Source organism: Varanus komodoensis, unplaced genomic scaffold, assembly GCF_004798865.1.
Source record: "Varanus komodoensis strain SLA01 unplaced genomic scaffold, ASM479886v1 scaffold24, whole genome shotgun sequence".
NCBI classification, from domain to species: domain Eukaryota; kingdom Metazoa; phylum Chordata; class Lepidosauria; order Squamata; family Varanidae; genus Varanus; species Varanus komodoensis.
This window is the reverse complement of record NW_025335641.1, coordinates 17,187,869-17,198,232: the sequence shown is the minus strand read 5'-3', so window position 1 is coordinate 17,198,232 and position 10,364 is coordinate 17,187,869.

The following is a 10,364-nucleotide window of genomic DNA, read 5'->3' as shown; positions in this document are numbered from 1 at the left end:
CATTTTAGACTGTGGAGTTCTGTCCTTTTTTTCTCCTGCTCTCAATTCCTTGTCTCCACCCTTATCCTGCAGTGAAAGTCAAGGAAAAAGGGGGAACTGGAGTAATTAATAATTACACTTCTTGGTATGATGTTCTTAAATATTTGGTAAATAGTAAAATGAAAAGAGGATTCATATTGCCATGTTTTAAGACTGAACAGCAGATTTAACTATGAAAGTTACACTTCTGTTTATCTATGCAGAAGACAAGATGGTGGCCTCAATATATTCTGTACTACATCTGTAATCCCATAACCTTTTGCCATCCTTGTTGGGGAAGACGTGAATTGTAGTCTAAAACTTCTGAGCAACACCATGCTGCCTATCCTCGATATAGATCGATGCTTATTTATTTTCAGCTAGTTTCGTGCAATGTATATTTTGCGTTCAGGTAGGGGCCCCTAAGACTAAACTACCAGCTTGGGAATATTGGAGTTGTAAGACCTTCTTTTGTGCTTTCTTACATGCAGTCCCAGATAGTCTTCCACTGAGATAACTGGCAGTACAAGAGTTGAACAGCATCCTGTGTTTTCAGTTCAGTGCCTGGACCATTTTGAACTCAAGTCCATAGGAGGCAGAATGGCTGTCTTGTCATCGAAGGGCATTCCACAAGAGTAATGTGGCCATTCGAAAAGTGAGAGGAGGGCCCTCAGGCCCCTGGTGGAACACAAGCTCAGCAGGCAGAAGGTCCTTGGTTCCATCACAAGCATCTCCAATTGAAGGTGGTGACAAACGATAGGGGGAAAAACCTGCCTAAATCTTGGAAAGCTGCTGCCATTCTGAGCAATCATTCTGGGCTGGAGGGACAGAATTAGTCTGAGCTGGTCTCTAAGCTTCTTCCTATGTTTCAGTGAAGGCGGGACAGGGTGTCTAACTCAGCACAGCATTGCATCTGGCGCCTTAAGTTAACATGCAGGCACAATATTTTCTAACTAGAAGTTCTGCTTCAAAAGGCCACCTAATTAAACAAGAATAGAGTCCTGTGGCAGTTCCTTTAAATGTATAGATCAAAAGAGAGGCAGTAAAACAGTTGAAGGATTGAAACAGTTCAACCACCTCATGTTTCTTCTAAATTATAAAATGGTTGCTTTTGGTTTAGACATCAGATTGCTGACGGAGTTCACTTCCACAACATCAGGACCTGGGTAGCTCTGGTGGCCAGAACCAGAATAAGCACCACCATATTCATAGGATTGGTTCCAGGCCCTGCTGGAGCCCTCAGTCCACTGATGAGCACCAGCTGGGAGTCCTGGTGGAAGAGCTATGTAAGAGCCTGCTCCTCCCTCCTGAACTGGCCTTATCATAGCAGGTCCTCCTGTTTCCTGTTGTGCCTGCATCTTGCCTGACCATGCCTGCTCCTGGTTCCTGCCATGCATCCTGCCTTGTCATGTTGGCTCAGCATCACAGGTCTCTATTGTGCATGACCCTTTCCCACCTTGTATCCTGCCCTGCTGCTTGTCCTCTGCCATGCTGTCTATCCTGCCTTGTCGTGTTGCCTCAGCAACGCAGGTTTGCCTGCCGGCTGTGGTTCAGCACCTGCATCTTGTCTGGCCCTTGCTGCATTTGATTCCTGTTGTCTCCTGCAGGTCACTGTGTGTCCTGCATCCTGCTGTGTCAGGTATCCTGCCTAGTTATCCTACTCAAGGCACCTGGCCCTCTTATTTTCCTCCTGGTTCTTGAACTCACCCTTGGTGAGTTCCTGGCCATGTCCTTCTTCTGCCCTGCCATGTACATCTGGTTCCTGACCTTTGCCTATCTGGTTACTACAACTTGGACCTTGCTGTTGGACTTGCCATCAAACTTTACCTTTGGACCCTGTCTTGCCTCAAGTTCTCTTGCGCTAGTCCTGGGGTCTTCCTCTGGTTGGCTATATCCTGGTCCTGGGCCCTGATACACAAGACATTTTGATATCCACCACTTTGGATGTCTTCCAAAGAAGAGTCATACAAATTCATTAAAAAAACATTGTGGCTACTAGTCTTCATGACTATGTGCTACATCCAGTATTGGGCAGGAGGTGTTCTGTTGCACCCCTGCCCTGCTAATGAGATTGTGTGGGCAGCTGGTTGGCCACTGCATGAGCAGAATGCTGGACTAGATGCAACTTGAGTCTGACCCTGCCTTATCTCTTCTGATAATTTCACCCAAGTAACCTATTTGCTCACCTCTCTTCCCCCTCATAGGCAGGGCTGGCTGAAGAATGCACAAGCTCAGTACTTGCCCAGTGCAACAAACGGCAGCGGGGCATAGCTGAGCTTGGCATCTCGCTGTTTCTTTACCATACTGTCTACTGGTGAGCTAGGGAAAAGGAAAGCAGTGCTTTTTAACCATTTTGTCAGTGTTCTAGAATCATTTGGGTGTTTCCCAACAACTTCCAGTATAATGTCACTTGCTCTAGATGAAAAAATAAACAAAGACTGCCTTTCCTTTGAGACGTTAGTAAAAACTGAGAGTACTACAAAGGGCCATTATTATAGACAATAATATTAGAAATGATAAGCTTCTAATAGAAATTATAATACCTCATGTGATGCTTATTTTACTTTCAGTAGGATCCCCCAAAATTCGCTAGGGTGTAGTGAATGAGGATGGATGTTACCCCAACCCCAAGCCCAACCAGAAAACTGCTCCTCATACAAGGCATGGTAGAAATCCAATTTGTTATGGCATTTCAGTAAAAAGGAAGAAAACTCTTTGCAGCCTAATTAGGTTAGACTGTGGCTGGTTCCAAAGTTGCATGTACTCAAGCAATAGCTAACACAATGCAGTCCATCCTACATTTTTTTTAGCTGCTTTAACATAGACTGCATCTAGGATATTTTTTGTGTTGCAGTACATTCTCTGTTGTTGCTAGAGGCCTCGAAAAATTCCAGATAATGAAAATCTCTATTCAGTACTGCCTGCTGGGCATTTAACAAGGGCTCTTGTAAGAGGACCCAGTACAAGTAGGTACATGAATGAAGAGTGCAGGGGCCAACACAGCATCACAGGCTGCCAAGTAGCCAACTGAAGGTAGTCTGAGACAAACAGGAACAAGTAGACAATGACTCCTAGTGCCTCCAGGCATTGCTTCAAAAGGTGTCAACACCAATTAAATTGTAAAGGCTCTGTCAGCTTCTGAAAACTTACCCAGACAGGGACAAGACAGGACAGAATCAAAGCACGGTTTTGTGTATTTCACAGTACATGAATGGCTTTGTGATCTGGATGGGATCCTATAAAAACTGGGGCTGTGCTTCAGTGTGAAAGAGAACCTCATCTATACTCTGAGAAAGACGGAGTTTCCTAAATGAAAACATGGTTGAACAATTCCCTGGAATTTGCAGCATAAATATACATGTCTCCCCGAAAAATCCAAAAAGCAGTGAGTGTTGACATCCAACTGAGAATGTGAACAATTTCAGGCAAATGCTGTGAAACTTCAAAAAACTCTACACTGGTCAGTATTGACAGTCTTCTAATTGTACTTGTCATCCTTCAAGTATATTTCGGAAAGGTTGGAGATTTCTGTTTCGGGCATTCACAAAACTCTTCTGAGATTGTCAGCATTTACCTGACTATCAGGTAATGATAGTGAATGTCAACCTTCACCATGTTTTGAGCATTCACTACAGTATGAAGTAACCACCTTCCTGAGTCTCCTTGGCTGAAAAGAACTCCCCGCCACCCCACTCACAACTCGGGAAAGCATGTAAATAACTCCACCCAAAACTTCCTCCATGCATTAAACTTTACTGTTACTTCAGAGGAGACCAGTTTAGTAGTTGCTGAGCACTGGATTGTACCCACAACAAAGGCAGGACAATGGAACATGGGAAGCTGGCCAATAGGAAGTCTCACCATCGAGGTCAGCTTAGTGGGGACGACTCTCCAGAGTTTCAGACCATGGCCTTCCCCAGCCTTGTATGGATCTACTGTAGCATCTTGCATTCAACTATCCTTGTTGGACAATGCTAAAAATATCAACCTTCAATTATATTCCTTCTTTCCAGCTTGAAACTCCAATGATGACCTTGTTTCCTGCAAAAAAAGAAGAGGCAAAGCATGCCCTCTATCATTACTTCTACTTCTTGATCCTGGTTGTTTCCTTATCTATTCAAGCAGTTCTTGCATACCTAATTGTTCATTATGATTACTGGTGAAACACACATTTTCATAATGAAAGATGCCATCTCTGGAATCTTCTTTTAAAAGTGTTGCAACAAGCGTGGCTAGGAAAGATCTCTCCCTATGGTTGGAAAGGCTTCCTCAACAAGCCTTCTTCTGATGTATTGGACTACAACCGTCATCATCCTGACAAAATAGCAATGCCAGCTGAGACTGATGAAAAAAAGGTCCAAAATGTGTGCTGAAGAAGGCTATGAGCTGTGAACTTGTAAAAACTGTCCTCATATGAGTTGGGTTTAAATAAACCGAAGGAACACCTTTCTTCATATATTCCTGCCTGTCCACTTCAGAAGTTCTCCGAATCTCTTCCCAAGTGAGATCAAAGGGGAAAGGGCTAAGAGGAAGGCATTCTCAGCAGTAGTGCCTAAACTCTGGAATTCATTCCCCAGGATATACGGCTGGTGCCAACTCTTCTTCCTTTTAAGCTCCAGGTGAAAGCTTTTTTATTTAAACAAGTTTTTGGCTAACTTAATTTGATTTAATACATATTGTGTTATGGATTATTTGCTTTATTTAATTTTGGTTAATTTATCGGCTGTATTCATTTGGTTTGTGTGGTGAGATGTTATTATTTTATTATCTATTTTATCTAATTATGAGATGTTATTATTTTATTATCTATTTTATCTTATTATGAGATGATATTATTTTATTATCTATTTTATCTTATTATTAATTGTTTTATTGTATTCCATGTATGTATTTTATGCTAATTTAGCATTTGTAAGCCGCCTGGAGAATCTTTTGGTTATGGAGTGGTACAGAAATAGAATGAAACAAATAAGGAAGGAAGTAAACCTTGGTCTCTCATGGTTCATACTTAGCATTTGTATAGCTCTTTACTGTAGTCTTCCCCAGTTCTGTTCTTCAAGGTATTTTGTTCTTGAACATTGGCCATACTGACTGATAGAAGTGGAGGTTCAAAAAACATTTGGAAGGATGCAGTCTGGAGAAGGATGTTTTAGAGTATTTATATTGCAACATTTCAACAATGTTTGGAATAACCCTCCAAGGTAGGTGAAATTAAATTCCTAGAAGGTTAAAAAAAGCAGGGGAAACCCTCTTGGCTTTCCTGTAATTTTACATTCCATGGGGAATCTCAAATATTTTGTCAAAGCTTTAGATCTTACCCTAGTTAGAATCCTAGAGGCACTATCATAGTATGAATTAATAATATATGTACCAGTTCTGTGTGAGCTTAATAACAAGCAACCCTTTCAAAGTCATTCATCATTTCATTAGGGGTTCTTGGTTGGCAGAAAGCTTTGTTGTATACGTTTGTTTTATTCCACTTAATAAGTCTGCATAAATCTGAACATATAACATCTGTATTTAAAAGCCACTTTTCTGCCTGCTAGAATTATGACAGTATGACAAAAATTAAAATTTAAATCCTGTTCTCTCTCTTTAAAGGAAAAAGGGAAGTATCCAGAAATATACATTTGTAAGATGCACAGTTGTTTAAAAATGTTTGTAAATGAAGCATGCCTGATTCATGAGTATATGCATAGTGCCTTCTCCTTATCTGAACCTGAAGTTGCAATACAACTCCCACAGTCCAATATTACTGCCATAGAGGCATCATTTCCTAGGATGCTTAATGGGCAATCTAGGAATGAGACCTCTATGGCCGGTACCACAGAATCAGTTCCTAAAGTCTGTTTCTACAGTATTTTTCCTTCCTACTTTTTGGTGGAGGCAAAGTCTGGTAGCTGCCAAACCAGTCTGAGGGAGAGGGTACCTGTGACCCTCAGTCAACTCTTTTTGCAACCTGGCTCTTTTATGAATACAAATTTCAAGTCCTAACAAAGAACAAATTGAAAACGTATGTTCACCTGTCTAAAACCCTACCCTATAGTCTTCCGTACATGCTCAGTGGAACCCTCATCTTCATTATTCCATCACACATTCCACAAATTCACTAACCTTTTCCTGCTGATGATGACCTGGCATACGCTTCTTGCTCATTTCATTGCATAGCAGCAACGGAAGAATGCCAGCCAACTCTTATTGTGAGCTGCATGGGGAAAAGGCTTAGCAAAACTGTTTTTCTAGGTGATTCCTTCTTTACTGCAGCACTCCTTGGTAACATTAACAAAAGGGCTTATTAGAAAGCGGAATAAATTGAGGCACATGCCCGTCATGGGTGAGAAATAAAAGCCTACATTTTGTCTACTTGCCAACCACTCCTCTTCCCATGTATTTAGCTTTTTTGCACATTATTGATTGGACAGAAGAGTTGAGAGTGGGGTGGGGGAGAAGACATGGGGTATCTTCCCCATATGACTTGATTGTGTTTCCTTTTCAAATGGTTTAAATGTCTTTCCATATAACATCAACATAGCTTTGGCTTGGCAATATGAGCATAATAGTAGACAGGGAAACACACACACACATGTGCTTGTGCAGACGCACGCGCACACACACATTCCCTATGCTTCATTAAAAAGAAAATGGAGAATTGCTTCCTGGATTGTGGCTCTCCATGGTTACCTGTCATTCAAAGAAATCTGGCTCTCAGGAATGCTAATTGGCCCTGCTGAAGCAGCTGTAATTGAACCAAGGAGATGTCGGCTGAAGGAACTTGGGCTGCAGAACTTCCAGGGAGTTCAAGCCAGGGGTTGCAGAAAAAGATAGCAGATAAGACTGCCACTGGGGCAGTAAATAGTCATCAGGGCTTTGATTTTGTTTCCCTAAAGTTTGGCTAGCCCTGCACAATTGTCTTGCTCAGGGAAGGCTTCCTTAGTGAAGGGTTCACCGGGGTGCCACTGGGGAAGCTGTTCCCAAGTCAGGAGCTCTAGAAAGTGTGAGGTAAGTGTCCTCAGGTTCCACATTATGAGAAAAGAGGGAAAGCGTCCCCCAAAATGAGGACAAAGGGAGCCATAGCTTTGCATTAAACACGCCTATGCTCTTTTCTTGGTAAAGATGCAAAGCAGGAAGCCATTGCTATAATTGAAATAAATGTATATATGTAAATTTATGTATTCATTCATCATCCCAATTTGTGAAGGAAGGTGTTGGTGGGGCTTTGTTACCTCTGTGTCTGGTCCAAATGCCTATTGGCCATGGACAACAAGCTCTCTGTGGTCACTTATTGTTCCTTCCCTTTAAACCAGGCTTGGACCAGATAGAAGCATAGGCGTCTGTCCTCTGGAAAGTTGGAAATGTGGCTACCATACAACCAGGCTCCGTGGCTCACATTTAGCGTAGCAAGCAAAGCTGCTGCTTGTTGGCCGGGCTTTCAAGGGTTCTATGGGCATGAACACTGGAGAAGCGTCATCCTGCCACCAGTCCCCCAGGGTGCTGTGCTGTTATGTACCAGGAGTCCCTTCTGAGCCAGAAGAAGCTACGAGGCCCACATTCGCCTTTGCATGGGTGAGCAGGCTGGGGCCAGCCTCAGAACGTAAGGTTTAAGCCCTTGGGACTCTCCCTGGCAACAATAGAAATGAGAGTGTGCAGAGTGTCTCCGTCTATCATCTCAGGTGAAAAATGTCCAGGATTTAGAAGATGTATCTGGGGATCGAGTCTGGTTTCCATGCAGGGATAAGCTCTGCTTCTGTCTTCAAAGAATTCAAGGGGCATTTGTCACATTATCCAGTAAAAGAAACTTTGATTTCTCCCTTGTTATTGTTAGTCACAAAGTTGTGTCCGACCCATCGCGACCCCATGGAAAACATTCCTCCGGGCCTTCCTGTCCTCCACCATCCCCCAGAGTCCACTTAAGCTCACACCAACTGCTTCAGTGACTCCATCCAGCCACCTTATCTTCTGCCGTCCCCTTCTTCTTTTGCCATCTATTGTTCCCAGCATTAGGCTCTTCTCCAGGGAGTCCTTCCTTCTCATTAGGTGGCCAAAGTATTTGAGTTTCATCTTCAGCATCTGGCCTTCTTAAGAGCAGTCAGGTTGATCTCCTCTAGGACTGACTGGTTTGATCGCCTTGCTGTCCAAGGAACTCGCAGGAGTCTCCTCCAGCACCACAATTCAAAGGCCTCAATCCTTTGGTGTTCAGCCTTCCTTATGGTCCAGCTTTCACAGCCATACATTGCAACTGGGAAAACCATAGCCTTGACTATATGCACTTTTGTTGGCAGGGTGATGTCTCTGCTTTTTAGTATGCTGTCTAGATTTGCTATAGCTTTCCTCCCCAGGAGCAAGTGTCTTTTAATTTCTTGGCTGCAGTCCCCATCTGTGGTGATCTTGGAGCCCAGGAAAATAAAATCTGTCACTACCTCCATTTCGTCCCCATCTATTTGCCAGGAAGTGAGAGGACCGGATGCCATGATCTTAGTTTTCTTAATGTTGAATTTCAAGCCAAATTTTGCACTCTCTTTCTTCACCCGCATCAAGAGGCTCTTTAGTTCCTCTTCACTTTCTGCCATGAGAGTGGTATCATCTGCATATCTGAGGTTGTTGATATTTCTCCCAGCAATCTGAATTCCAACTGGTGATTCATCTAGCCCCGCCTTTCTCATGATGTGCTCTGCATATGAGTTAAATAGGCAGGGCGACAGTATACAGCCTTGCCAAACTCCTTTCTCAATTTTGAACCAATCAGTGGTTCCGTGCCCAGTTCTCACTGTTGCTTCTTGACCCGCATATAGGTTTCTCAAGAGACAAATAAGATGGTCTGGTACTCCCATCTCTTTAAGAACTTGCCACAATTGGTTGTGATGCACACAATCAAAGGCTTTAGCATACTCAATGAAGCAGAAGTAGATGTTTTTCTGGAACTCCCTAGCTTTCTCCATGATTCAGCGTATGTTGGCAATTTGATCTCTAGTTCCTCTCCCTCTTTGAAATCCTGCCTATACTTCTGGTAGTTCTCGATCCACATACTGCTGGAGCCTAGCTTTTAGGATTTTGAGCATCACTTTGCTAGCATGTGAAATGAGTGCAATGGTGTGGTAGTTTGAACATTCTTTGGCATTGCCATTCTTTGGGATGGGAATGTAAACTGACCTTTTCCAATCCTGTGGCCACTGTTGAGTTTTCCAAATTTGCTGTCATATTGAGTGTAGCACTTTTATTGCATTGTCTTTTAAGATTTTGAATAGCTCAGCTGGAATACTGTCACCTCCACTAGCTTTGTTATTGCTCAGACTTCCTAAGACCCATTTGACTTCACATTCCAGGATGTCTGGCTCGAGGTCAGTGACCACCCCATCATGGTTATCTGGGACATTAAGCTCTTTCTTGTATAGTTCTTCTGTGTAATCTTGCCGCCTCTTCTTAATCTCTTCTGCCTCTGTTAGGTCCCTGCCATTTTGATCCTTTAGCATGCCCATCTTTGCATGAAATGTTCCCTTCATATCTCCAATTTTCTTGAAGAGATTTCTGGTCCTCCCTATTCTATTGTTTTCTTCTATTTCTTTGCACTGTTAATTTAAGAAGGCATTCTTATCTCTTCTAGCTATTCTCTGGAATTCTGCATTCATTTGGGTGTATCTTTCTCTTTCTCCCTTGCCTTTTGCTTTCCTTCGTTCCTCAGCTATTTGTAAAGCTTCCTCAGACAGCCATTTTGCTTTCCTGCATTTCTTTTTCTTTGGGATGGTTTTAGTTGCTACCTCTTGTACAATGTTGAGAACCTCTGTCCATAGTTCTTCAGGCACTCTGTCTATCAGATCTAATTCCTTAAATCTATTTGTCACCTCTACTGTATATTCATCAGAGATATGATTTAGGTAATACCTGAGTGGTCTAGTGCTTTTCCCTACTTTCTTCAATTTAAACCTAAGTTTTGCAATGAGAAGCTCATGATCTGAGCCACAGTCAGCTCCTGGTCTAGTTTTTACTGACTGTATAGAACTTCGCCATCTTTGGCTGCAGAGCACATAGTCAATCTGATTTCTGTGTTGACTGTCTGGTGATGTCCATGTGTAGAGTCGTCTCTTGGGTTGTTGGAAAAATTGTTTTCTATGACCATCGTATTCTCTTGACAAAATTCTACCAGCCTGTGCCCTGCTTCATTTTGTACTCCAAGGCCAAACTTGCCTGTTATTCTGGTTATCTTTGGCTTCCTACTTTAGCATTCCAATCCCCGATAATGATAAGGACATCAATTTTGGGTGTTAATTCTAGAAGGTGTTGTAGGCCTTCATAGAACTGGTCAATTTCAGCCTCTTCAGCACCAGTGGTTGGGGCATAGACTTGGACTACTG